The 13,017-nt window shown below is 47.2% G+C and overlaps 1 protein-coding gene across 3 annotated transcripts in view; it reads left to right on the forward strand.

Annotated features, from left to right (window-relative positions):
* Gas7 (growth arrest specific 7) overlaps positions 1-13,017 on the forward strand; it is a 230,555-nt gene that overhangs the window by 100,466 nt on the left and 117,072 nt on the right.

Below are 13,017 nucleotides of genomic sequence, written 5' to 3' on the forward strand. Positions count from 1 at the left end.
TCCATTCAGCCATTTGAACCCTAAGTATTTATTATGTCTTTTGATTGCTGTCAGCTCATAGGACACTGATAGTTTCTATTAATATACCCTGAACTGTTCTATTACTTCTGATTGTTTGCATGGTTTCTTGGATCTTAGAGGCAGACGATTATATTGCAGGAAGATGTCAGCAGTTTCTCCCTTTGTAGTCCCTTTATTTCTCTCTCTTTTTTTCTCAGTTATTTCTATACAGTATTTAAAAACGATGGTCACAAATAGACCTTTTTATTCTTGATTTTAACAGAAAAGCACCCAGTGATTTCCATTAAGTGTGGGGTCTAGGATGATTGTGCCAGTTATGATTTATGAGAGCAAAGAAATTCCCTTCTCTTCCTAATTGCATCTCACAGGGGTACTGACTTCTGTCAGAGCAGGTGTGCATTCTGCACATACGTTAGTCAGCTTGTGCCTGTGCTTACCCAGGGCAGGCAAGTTGTAAGACTCGGCAGCTACTGGAGGAGAATGGAGAGGGGAAGAGAAAATGCCATGCTGTCTGAGCCAGCACAGAGGTCAGACTCATGGGGGACTAGGAGCCACCTGGTGGGAAGGAAAGCCTTAAAGAAAGAAAGGAGGTCTAGAGTGTCGGGGAAAGTATACGAGAGAGAGAGAGAGAGAGAGAGAGAGAGAGAGAGAGAGAGAGAGAGAGAGAGAGAGAGAGAAGCAAAGAAGTCAGCCTGTCCTGAAAGATTTAGAAAAGCTGGCAGACTTACATAGTTACCCAGCTGCAGGTGGCCCAGTAAGCCACTGGCCTAGAGGCAGGGATTCTGGGACAAAAAGTACTCTCATTAAAGGACTTGTATTTTTTGTGTTCTGGGATTTTTAGCATGTATTTTTACAATGATTAGCTTTTATTTATTATTATTGTGGGGGGTTGTATGGTATGTGTATGAGCATGTGTTCTTTGTATGCCCGTGGAGGTCAGAGGACAACTTTGTGGAATCAGCTCTCCCCCTGCCCCGTCTTTACCTAGGTCCCACCACTGAACTCTGGTCCTCGGGCTTGTGCAGCAGGTGCCTGTAGCTGATGAGACACCCCGATCGCCCAGCCTGTGCATATTTTTTTTGCAATCCTTTAATGTGTTGAGTTTGATGAGTTTTCTGATGTTTTCACACTTCTGCATGTCTAGAATTTGCTAATGCTTATTTCACATTTTTACACTTAACATGCTAAGTGGGGTTAGAAGGCAGGCTTTTAAATTTCTTCTCTCGTGTTATTTTCCTTTGAAGTTGTCTAAAGTTGCTGTTGGGTGTTATAAATGGAGTTGAATGTTTTCATCTTGATTTCTGGGCAAGACCGTTAGCTATTGTCTGTTCCTTAAACATTTGCAAAAACTTAACCACACAGGACTATAAGGTTTTAAATGTAGATATTGGACCCTTGGATCAATTCCTTTGAAGGTTATTGATTTTTGCAGGGTTTCCATTTCCTCTTGAGTCAATTTGGATATTTTTATTTTTCTGGAAAGTCATCATCAGTGGCAGGAGATAACAGACAAACTGATAGTTCTGGGACTTGTTGAAAAAATAGCATTATTCCCCGATTCCTACAACACCCTGAAAGTGGAGAAAGATCAAAGGCAAAGCATGCTGGGAATTTGTGTTATTCAGAAGGAAAAAAAAGAGCTATTGATTAATGCTGTGCTTGAAGTTAAGTGTCCATGTTTAAAATGTCAGTGTAACCACCTACCTAGTATAAATGGGCTCTATAAATGCCAAATTTGTGGAGGAAGATAGGAAATAAAATATAGTCAATGTAACAAAGTAAGGCAAGGCAGGAGGGACAAAATGCAGAGGAAAGCCTGGTAAGGAGGAAGGAAGCAGTCTTTAGGTTGGCTCTTGGGCAGTAGCCCTTTGAAGAAGACTTGAATGGATGGATGGTCCCTTGGTACCCTATACTGAGTACTCATCATTGCATAAGTCCCTCATATACCTGTGATTACCCATCATGCACCTGTGACTGCCCATCATGTACCTGTGATTACCCATCATGCACCTGTGACTACCCATCATGCACCTGTGATTACCCATCATGAACCTGTGACTACCCATTTGCTGTCTTTTCCTCCTGCAAGAAGGCACATCCCTTCCCCCACCACACTGGGCCATTTGTCTGCGTATTCTAGGCATCTGACACAGTAAATGTTTGCGTAAGCATGATGCATAAATATAAAAAGACGTGTCAATAATTTCTGAAACCCTGCTCAGCAAGGCTGACCTGCTCCAAGGAGGTAGTTTAATGTCTGGGCTGATCAATGAGTCAGGGATTGGGAGAAGTACATGCAGCCTTGAATTCAGCTGGGGAAGAGAGTCAATATGAGATGTCTCACTTAAAAGTGCCTCTGAGCCCTGCAGCTGTCTTGTGTGGTTGTTACAGACTCTATCAGCACTTCCCTGGAGGGTACACTTCATTGGTAAAACAGCCCACATGCTCGACATTAGTATTTCTCAAACATGAATGTGCTTGTAGGTCTCTGTGTTATACTGTTTAGAATGTACATCTGTTGATGGAGAAGGCTGGAGGAGTCTGAACATTATCTTTAGGACAGGCCCAGTGGTGGCCATTCTCTGGCTGTGCTTTATACAAAGGGTACAGACTGTCATTTGTACTTAGATTCTCCTCCTGGGTGCTCAGTGGACAAGAGTGGGATGGGGAGAATAAATTAAAATTTAACTTTTTCTGACATCTTGGGTAGGTATATCCAGCACCCAGTCCTACGCTGTCCAGAGTATGGTGTCCCCTGTCCTTAAATTTCATATTCGCAAACCTGCTTTCCAAAGCTCTGCCTGGGGCTGTGGGTGGGACTCACTCCTCAGGTGGCTACACAGTGACCACCCCTTCTGAGTTTTCCTGTTTCTCAGGCTGAGCCACACAGCCTGTCAGGACATGTTGCATCCTGGGAAGCTCTCGTCTCTGCGATTCACATGCCACTTGTCTTTGATCTCCGGCTCCACCACACGTTATCCACACAATCAAAATCCCATTTCCTTGTCTCACTTCAGCTCTCTCTAGCCTGTTGTCACTCTGGTCTCCGGGCAGGAATGCCACCTTTTGTTTTTTATATCAACTGCCAGCTCTGGGAAGCCTTGCCTGGTACACTAGGGTTGATGACGTGGATTGAAGAGTTAACACTCGCTTTCTTCTTTCGTTTTAATTCCTTGTGTTTAGACGAATGGCATAGAACCGGTAGGAAGTGCCTTCAACTGCAGATAAAGCACAGGCACATCAATCCTGGGGCCGTGGCACCTGCCCTTACAAGTCCTGTTGTCTGGGCCTCCTCAGTCCTCACTGTGGCTCCTACTCAGGAATAGCACTGACGCTCAATCTCTTCTTTACCTTGTGGCTCTGTGGAGTGGAATGGAGGGGTGGATGACGGGTGGGGGTGTGTGCTTAAGGGCAGAAAGCTGCTTCTGCAAGGAAGAAATGGAACTTTCTGAGGCTGTGCTTTGGTTCCGGGGCCTCACAGAAAGCGTATTTTCTGCCACAAGATCCTCTAGCATGGTAGGAAATGCTTTCATTTGAATACCCCTGGAGCTGTCTCCAAGCCCTGAGCAAAGAAACCTGTCTTGGCTCTCCTCTGGCCATACACTCTGCCAGTGGAAGCTTTGTCTGATTCAGAGTCAGCAGAGGTGACTTAGGAGACAGCCAGAGAAGAGGACAGGGCTCTGATGCCGGGTCCTTATTCCTCACAGCATAAATGCTGCCAGGGACCATGGGTTGTGGTGGATATGCATGCTGGTATGTCGTAGGGCCACACCCTTCCTGACTTCTCAAGTCTAGCTCTATAAATAGAATGTGAACTCGGCACAGATCTTGTGGGGTCCTGGTTATCCACAGCATCCTATATCTCCACAGAGGATTACTTTGGGTCCAATTCATAAGTGCAGAAATCTCATCACTCTCTCAATGAGACGGTGGGGCCAGGATACAACCCAAATCCATTTGCTTCTCAAGTGGCAGCACTCGGTCACTGGTGGCCCACTCTCCTTTGTTGTGTGTCCATTGGCTTGCTAAGTAGAAACACCCCACTGAATTGTCTTTAGTGAGAGTCTCTGGCCCAGATGGATGACTCCTCAGAGTTCAGGGCTGAACTAGCAGGGATTGCAAATGCCAGGCCAGGAGATTGTACAAGGTGTCAAGGTAGATGGGAAAGTCCCTCGCTCTTAGAGGAAAAGGTGTAATTCTGTCTCCTCTGTATTCTTCTGGTACATTGACTCCCATCTCCTAGACCTCTTATTCTACATCCCTCTCCCTCTCCCTCTCCCACTCCCTCTCCCTCTCCCTCTCCCACTCCCTCTCCCTCTCCCTCTACGTATCCCTCTCTTCTCCCTCTTCCTCTCCCTCCCCCCCCATCCTGAATCACTTCTTAGATTCAAAGTGGAGTAAGAGAGATGGCAGCATTGCTGCTGTTTTCCTCTGCAAATGTCTAGCTGATAATCTGGCAAGCAGAGCCCAAGGAAGCAGGAGGTAGGGATGAACAACAACATCAAGTTGGGTAGGAGAGTGTGGCAGCTGACCCAGGCTGGTGCTGACCAGGAGGATGCTGTTTGATAGTCTCCAAAGCTGGAGAACAAATGAGAAAAACGGGTTAGGAAGGGTCTGGGGTTGAGGAGGAGGGCGCACAGGAAGCCAGGAAGCCCTGCCAGGCTTAATGAGCCAGATGGGGCAGGCTGAGTAGTAGCCACAGTATGTAGCAGTTTTTCTCTGCTCTGGTTCTTTTTTTGTATATGCTCTCTATCAATGGAAGCTTTGGGCAAATGCACCAGAGTTTACAAAGTGCTGTGCTAAGGCACACTTAGATGACTATTATTGTCTGAATCTGGACCGTTCTCTCAAGGGTCACCTGTTGAAGGCTTAGTCCCCAGTCTGTGGTCCAATTAGCACACAGTAGAGTCTTCAGGATCTGGAACCTAGTGGAAGTTAGCACATGGATGGAGATATTGGGACCCCAGCCTTTCCTTCCTCTTTCCCTAGTTGGTCTCTTAATGATCACAAGGTGAGCAGTTTTCTTCACCACTCCTGCCAAGATGCTCCCTGCTCCACAGGACCAAACGTTATGCAAGAAAAACCTCTCAAGTCATGAACCAAAATATACCTTTTTGTCAGAGTGTCAAAAAGCTAACATAGCCATCTATGGGCAAGATGTTCAGTCCCAAGACTTCTATGGAGAGAAGTCTTTTCCTTTGTGATTTCTCACTGTTCATGATTATGGTAAGGAAAGGGTTCTGAGTGGAGCTGGGAGACAGTGCCCTAGCAGCCAGCAGCAGCCAGCTAGGGTGAAAATCCTTGCTGGACTTGCACTGTAACCATTTTTATGACTAATATCTGTTTCTAACTAATTTCCTATTTGAAGGTAGATGTAACATTTTATTTCAACCATTCTTTAAAGAAAAAAAACATTAAGAAGATGATCAAAGAAGAAAGGCTATACTGAGTTTGCTGGGAATTATAATGATGGTCAAAGAAAGACAGGCTCTTGGAAGTTAAGAAAGTTAAGGAAGTAACTGGATCTAGGCGTTAAAGGTCACCGGCTGCAGGGTCAAACGGTCTAGAGTTCAAACCTGTTAACATTGTGACTTTGGGCGAGTCATTTCATGTCTTTGTGCTGTGGGTGACTCCATCATAAAACAATGATATTAATAGTAAGCGAGCTTCTTGGGTGTCAAGTGTTTGGCCCAAAGCCTGACAGTCATTGTCAGGGGTAGTTGCTGCTACATGAAATTCTCATCGTCGTGACATACTGACCCTAGAGGCTGGCATTCCTGGACTAACAATGGGCATAGACCAGCCACGGACCTGGGAGCTTTGTAGAGACTAAGCACTCTGTCAACAGCATTCCAGAAACTGCATCTGTGTAGAATTTGGTGTCAGGATTTTGCCACTCAGGGGCCAGACAGCAGGGGAGGGCCATTCTGATGTACATTCTATAGCTGAAAAGGAAAGAAGAGCTGGTGTGGAGGCAGATGGGACGGCTTGGTGGATTATGACGACTGCTGCCAAACCTGATAATCTGAGTTCAGTTCCCAGAACCCACATATGAGAGGGAGAGAACCAACTCCAACAAGTTATCCTCTGACCTCCACATTGCAGACCATGGCATGTGCTCCCTTCACACAAAGTAATAAATAAATAATACAAGAATCTCTTTTTTTAAAAAAAAAAAAGTAGTTAGCATATCTGGTCCCGCTTTCTTTCGCAGGCCAGTTTGTGATATCATCCTTCAGCCGATGTTTGGGAAGTTCTCACTGTTTCCTAGTGACGACAGTGGTCCGTTTCTTAAACTACTTCCTCTGCATGCAGTTGATGCCAAACACCTGCTTTTCTTCTGAGCACCTGCAGCTTGACTACACGCTAGGCACGCAGCGTAACCAGTTCCTGAGAACAGTCCTGGACCCTTGGGTTAGAGAAGATTGCTCTTGGGTAAGAGCATTCATTACACAGGCAGGAAGATCTGAGTTCAGGTTCTCAGCAACAAAAAGAGCCAGGCATGGCTATTCCTATGTTTGTTATCTTGGCTCTGTGAGAGGAGGAGGCAGGAGGATCTCTGGAGCTTGCTTGCTGCAACTGAGCTCCAGGCTCGGTGAGAGAGCCTGTCTCCAGGGAATAAGGCAGAGAGCCATAGAGCAGGACACCTGATGTCCTTTTCTGACATCACCCTTTGTGTGGAGGGTCGGGAGGCAGGGGGCAAACATTGGACCTGGGGACTCATGAGCTTTCTTAGTAGGCTGTGGTTAGGATTATACATTTTTGTCCCAGTCGCTGCTGGGGGAATTTAACATAGCCCGCATGACTCTTCTTCCTGTGGCGAGGATTTCCCTGGGGAGGACTTCAGAACTCAACCCATTTACTCAGGTCTGTCTCTGTCTCCACACCCTTCACAGAGTTGTTTCCTATCCCGTTGTTGAGATAGCCCTAGCCAGGAGCAGAGGCATATGCTGTCTTATGAGTTCTATTAGCCGACCATCAAACCCAGGACTGGTCTAGAGGACCCGAAATCGTTCTCTATGTTCACATCGAGACCAGCCTCGGCACCAGCAAAAAGCCTTCCTGAAGCCAAACAGGAAGAGGCACCTTGAGGCAAGTGCTGCTCCTGAAGAGGGCCAGTCTCTCAATAGTGTGTGAGGTGGGGTTTGCCTTCTTGGGGTACGGGGCTGATACCACTTCACTTCTCACTGAACAGTGCAGGAGGCCCTGTTGGGGCTTTTCACACATGGCTTCTGCCTCGCCTGTGACTCATACTACAAAGTGCTGAAGGATGGAGAACACGCTCAGATTAGCGACCAGGGTGAAGGCAATGTCAGAGACACCCCACCCTGGTCATTAGTCGCCTGTAACCATGATCCCAGTCTGAGATAGTGTCAAGATTAAGGAATGTTGAGATCTGCTTCCCTCCAGGGGACCTGACTCACTTAAGAAATGTACTTTCTACCACAGCTCAGAATGCCAGAAAGGGTTTAGGACATGATTCCACCCATTTGAGCCAGGGTCTTGAAAGCAAAGCAGATGAGCTATACTGACAAAAAAACAAAACAAAACAAAACAAAACAAAACAACCCAAAAAAACAAAAAGCCTGCCCCACAACACAAGGACTGGACTAGGAACATTTACAGACACCCTTGGCTTAAGATTGGAGGTACGGTCATCAGGTTTTTCTGTGGAGACCACAGGTGGCCTCTGTTCAGACTCCCCTCTAGGCAGTTAGGATAAGACTCAGAGAATTGGACCCATTTGACCGGTTGGAAAACTGAGGGAACTAGAGTATAATAGGAGCAGAGGAGAGCCAGCTGACACGGCTGATAGATGCTTGATTCTATCCTCACTAGAACATTCTAGTAAGCATGATGGTAGGGCTCAGCGTCAAGAGCAAGAGGTATGGTATGCAGCAGTAAACACAAGAGCAGAACAGTGATCAATGCTTCACGTCCATCTTCCCAATTAAATCTTACCAAGTGTATGACTATTAATAACAGCATCTCTATTATTTCCGTTGTCATGGGAACTGCCCATTACAGATGTTGTTCAGAGAGAGCAAGTGTCTTGCCTAAGCCAGGTGTGGATTTGAACCCAGCTCCCAAGTTCATAGTAGTTCTCGCCAGTACATTGCATGGGCTTGGTAAGCTAGCGAGGTCACCACGGCATGCACAATGGCAGTGATCTGCTAGGCTTCAACCTCTAATTTTTTCACTAGGAAACCATGAAATGAATAGAAAACTACTTAAAAAAAGTGAACCTCTTAGGCCACCCACCTCCTCATGTAGGTTCATGTGGGTGCCGCAAGTGTTCCGGGAACCCCCTGGTTTTCTACACTTTGGGAACCCCAGTTCACAGTCTTTGTTTCCTCTGCAAACCACAAAGGAAAGCGATCAGTCCCGGGTTTCTGCACCACCATTCCCAAGGCCATTTCTGTCCTCAGAGCATGTATGTCCTGAAACTGACACACACCTGTCCTCAGCTTAGGCTCGAAGGTGAGTTCTTGGGCGGTATTCCCCAGTGCACCTCATCTACAAGCAGACACGGTAGGGTTGGGGGCGGGGCAGCTGATAGTGGCTCTCACAGATCTGGCTTTACTTAACCCCCAGAAACATGAAATCTTGTTTGTCTGTTATTGTTTGTTAGAAGATATCTTAGCAGATGTTACTACGTTAAGGCTCTTGAGATTGTCCCAGGTTGTCTGGGTAAACCTTAATGTAGTCAAAGGTGACCTTGGCAAGGGGGCTGAGGTAGAGATAGGAGTTCGAAGGGTTAAGGAAGATCGTGTCGAGGGAGGCAGAGGCTGAAGGGACAGCAGTAAGAGGAGTGAGCAGCTACCAGGAGCTGAAGTAGCAAGAGTCTTCAGTAGACTTCTAACACCTAGTGGTCATCCTCCTCAAGTTGACTTCCAAGGAAAAAGGACCTTCCAGAAGTTCAGCTTCAGACAAGGTTTGATCGGGTTGTTTAGTGAATGTTAGCACACCATGAAGTTTCTGCCCTTGCTTCTTCCTTCTCTTTTTCTCCATCCCGTCTTCTCCATCGACTCTATTCCTTGATGAGCTGTCCAGAAGCCCACCTTCAAGCTTCAAGCTTGCTTGTCCTCATAATACCTCTTTCCCCTAATAATTCCAACCAGGGTCCAAGGATTCATTCTCATAGGTCTGTCTTGTGTCATGGGCACACCATTGAAACAGTCACTCTGGCCAGGGCACAAGATCTGCTAATAAGCCAAGCTGAAATCATTGGTTCCATAAACTGTGAGCACTGAAAACAGAAACTTGTGGATCTCTCACCAGGGGAGGGTTCTACGTGATCGCCAGTGGCAGGGGGATGCTGCACAGATCTAAAAGTTATAGGTTGCTTCTGGCCTTGTGGCAGCAAAACCCAGTGGCTTCTATTCCCTAGCTATTCAGGAGAGCCCAAGCCTCTGCTGGCAGAGGAATCTCCCTTCATTTGTTGGGGAATCCGGCAATAGCAGCAGCTACTCTCCTGGTGGGGTACAGAGAGGTATCCATTTGAAAGCCCCATTATCAAAGCATCTTTGAACTTCTGTTGGGCTTATGTGACTAATATTGGATGTGGGGAGGGAGGCCTGTGCCGGGAAATGGGAGAAGGAAGTATGGACCAGCACTCTCCTACAATAGGGCGTTCTTTGGCACTGTCTTAGTGGGGAGAGGGGTGAACTCACTGGAAGGGCCAGAGCAACAAAGGAACTGCTGTGGCTGGATGGGAAAAATAAAAATTTGAAAAGGCTTCCTGCCCTCCCTCATCTTTCAAAACCCCCACCCCCATTCTCACTCGAAATTGGCACCCTCAGGCTTGAGTCTAAAGGAAGCCTTTGGCCTGGGAGGGTAACCACTTATCAAGCCTTGTTCCATGGTGGACAGGGGAAAGCCAATTGAACAGAGTTTTAGAACCAGATACAGAAGACCCTGCCTGCAGTGTGATGTCTGATTAACACCTGGGCAAGACTACAGCTCTGATAAAGTCCCTGGGCCACCTGGGGTCCCATCCAGGTGCTGTGCTGTCTCCTGTGTTCAGATCCCAGCACAAGCAATTGAACTGGATTTGAGCTGCTTTCTCAGCCAGCTGCCCATGACCGTAGAACCCGGAAGGCTTAAAGGCTTCAGGTGACCCTGCCTTAAATGAGGAGATGACTACTAAATGACATAGTGCGTGAAAGTGTTTAGGACACAAGCTTATTGTCCTCCTAAAACTGAACTGTCACCGCCTGTGAAGCACTGAGACATCAGGGTCTGGAAGGGTTTCCAGCATGGCCTGGTGGATACAGTCAAATACCCAGTGCCTTGTACAGCAGACAACTTGGTGCATGTGGTCATTTGGTATCACTGATGTGTCAGACTTTCCTAGAGTTATTGTCTCCATGTTTTGGAGCAGAGGTAGTGGTGTTGGAAGCGTTGCTGGGCACTTGCCCCACAGAAGTCAAATAAGTGATTCATTGTGCTCTACGGAGGGAAGGGGAATGGGTTATAGGGACTCTCCTGGGGTGAGGGCCCTTGGGAAGGCACACACACGTATGTGCACACACGAGAGACAGAGAGACAGACAGACAGACAGACAGAGACAGAGACAGACAGATAGCAACTGAAATATCCCTGCCCATCATGAGATGGGTGTAGAGGGAGCAGATTCTGACTTCCCTCAGAATGACAATGAAGTGGTGTCAGCCGGCCCTGCCTGGCTATTACTTTAACGGAAACCCCATTACAATAGCATTATGTCACAGTTAGCTTCAGCTGTCAACTTGATGCAGCCAGAGTCACCTGGGAAGACCGAATCTCAACTGAGAAATTACTCCCATCTGATTGGCCCGTAGGCATGCCTTTGGGGGCATTTTCTTGTTGATGTTGGAGGCCACAGCCCATGGTATGCAACGGGCTGTGCAACAAGGGTAGTTGAACAAGCTATTAAATAGCCTTCCCCTGTGGTTTCCACTTCAAACTCCTGCTCTGGCTTCCCTGGATGATGGACTGCAACCTGTAAGCCCAATAAACCCTTCCCTCCTCCCCAAGTTGTTCTAGGTCAGTATGTTATAACAATAACACAGAAACCAAACCAGTACCTCCAAGTCACCGCTTCCAGCATCTTCTTAACCAGCTCTGGGAAATACAGCCAGAGACAAAGGCCCAAGAGCAAAGTCTGCTTTCGTTGGGCATAAAAGATCCATCCTTTCTGGGTGCTTCTCCTGATGTCTTCACAGGACACAGGACGTCCTGAAGACCCTGGTCCTTCCCCCAGGCTGTGCTGTCTGCTACAGGACTCACCACAGAGTGGAGAACTGTTGGTGACTAAGAACCTGCAGGCCAGTAGACATTGTAGGAACTGAGATCTCCAAGCGCACTAGAAATTACCATCAGCTACCATCAGGAAGCTCAGCATGTCTGGAAGGGCGAAGAAGGGGAGACAGGTACTGAGGAAGGTATAACTTAAGCTAGCTAGTTCGGGAATTCAGCTTAAGCAGAAATATCTGTGTCACTTGACGTTATTCACATGGATTTCACATCCATCCCCATGGCTTCTGCACATCAGATGCCTTTCATGTGCCTTGCAAGTTCTATGCTGGGCATCGTGGAGTGCGTCTGTAATCCCAGCAGTCCAGAGGCTGAGATAAGTGAGCTCGGGCTACCCAGGGAGGCCCTGTTTTAAAAACACACAAAACCTTGAACTGGAGAGGGGGCTCAGTGGCTAGGAGTACTTGTGTTCAGAGTGTGGGGACATGAGTTCAATTACCCAAAAGCCCTGTTAAAATCCAGGTCCTTGACCATGCACATACGTGAGACCCCAGGACAGGGGTGTGGGTCGGGTAGAAAGATGACTGGTCACTAGTCTAGCTTCAGGTTCAATGAGAGAAGCTGTGTCAATAAAGATAGACACACACACACACACACACACACACACACACACACACACACCATATACCTACACAACAAAGCCTTACATCTTGTATGTGCCAGGAGTGTTATCCTGATCAATTACAAAATGAACTTTAAAATTCTTAACACAGGATTTCTTTCACCCTGGAGCAGAGCTATAAAAGTCTTTAAAAGCTCAAGGGTGAGCTCTCTGAGGAATAGATTTAAGTCAGGGTTGCTGGGAGTTAACTCTGGCTTTGGTGGTAAGCTGCACCAGTGCTTATAAGCCTTGGTGTATTAATACCTGGGATAGAGTCTATCTGCATTGATAGATTGTTTGTTTGGTGGTGGTGGTGTTTGCTTGCTTGCTTGTTTGTTTTTTTCTGAGAGTTGATGTTAGCCTCCAACTTAATATCCTCCTACCTAAATCCCCCAAGGAGCACCTGCTTACACCACTGTACTATGCTATGTTGTAGGTGTTTTAGTATCGAAGCCAAGCAGCCTCCAATGGTAGGCACCGTAGCATCCATTCCCATGGGCACTTGCTAATCCCTGCAACTTGTCTGTGGTGGGTTACATGAAAAGAACTCATGTCGTGGGTGCAATTACAGTGGCAGATAAGCTGGCCTTGAACTGGCAAGGCGCCATAGAACAGTCAGTTGGGTGCGGCATGATCATTGGGGTCCTTAGATGTGGAGCAGAGAGGACAGCGTGAACAGGGTGTAATATTTCATGGATGACTGTGAAAATGGAGGAAAGACCCTGGCCAAGGACTGAGCATCCTATGGAAGCAGGGAAAGACAAGACAGCCTCCTCCAGAGGGAGCTCAGTCTATGACCTTGACCTGTGATCCTCACATAGTCAGAGGCTAGAAGAGTGTCATCCCAGCACACATGGAGACTGCTTCAGCAGCCATGGGAGCTAGCTAACCCAGCCAGCACCACTGTGACAAATAATAAATGTCTCCAAGCACCTGGGGGTGTGGGTGGGGGAACAGAACTACCCTGATTCAGAAATGCTAACTACCCAAGTTGCTGTATTGCTTCCCTAGAAATGGAGAGGAGGCTGGGAGGAGATTGAGGGGGAAATGGGTGTCCCTAGCCAGTTCTGCTAGCTCTGCGAGGTGGGGAAAAAGGT

Source organism: Rattus norvegicus, chromosome 10, assembly GCF_036323735.1.
Source record: "Rattus norvegicus strain BN/NHsdMcwi chromosome 10, GRCr8, whole genome shotgun sequence".
NCBI lineage: Eukaryota > Metazoa > Chordata > Mammalia > Rodentia > Muridae > Rattus > Rattus norvegicus.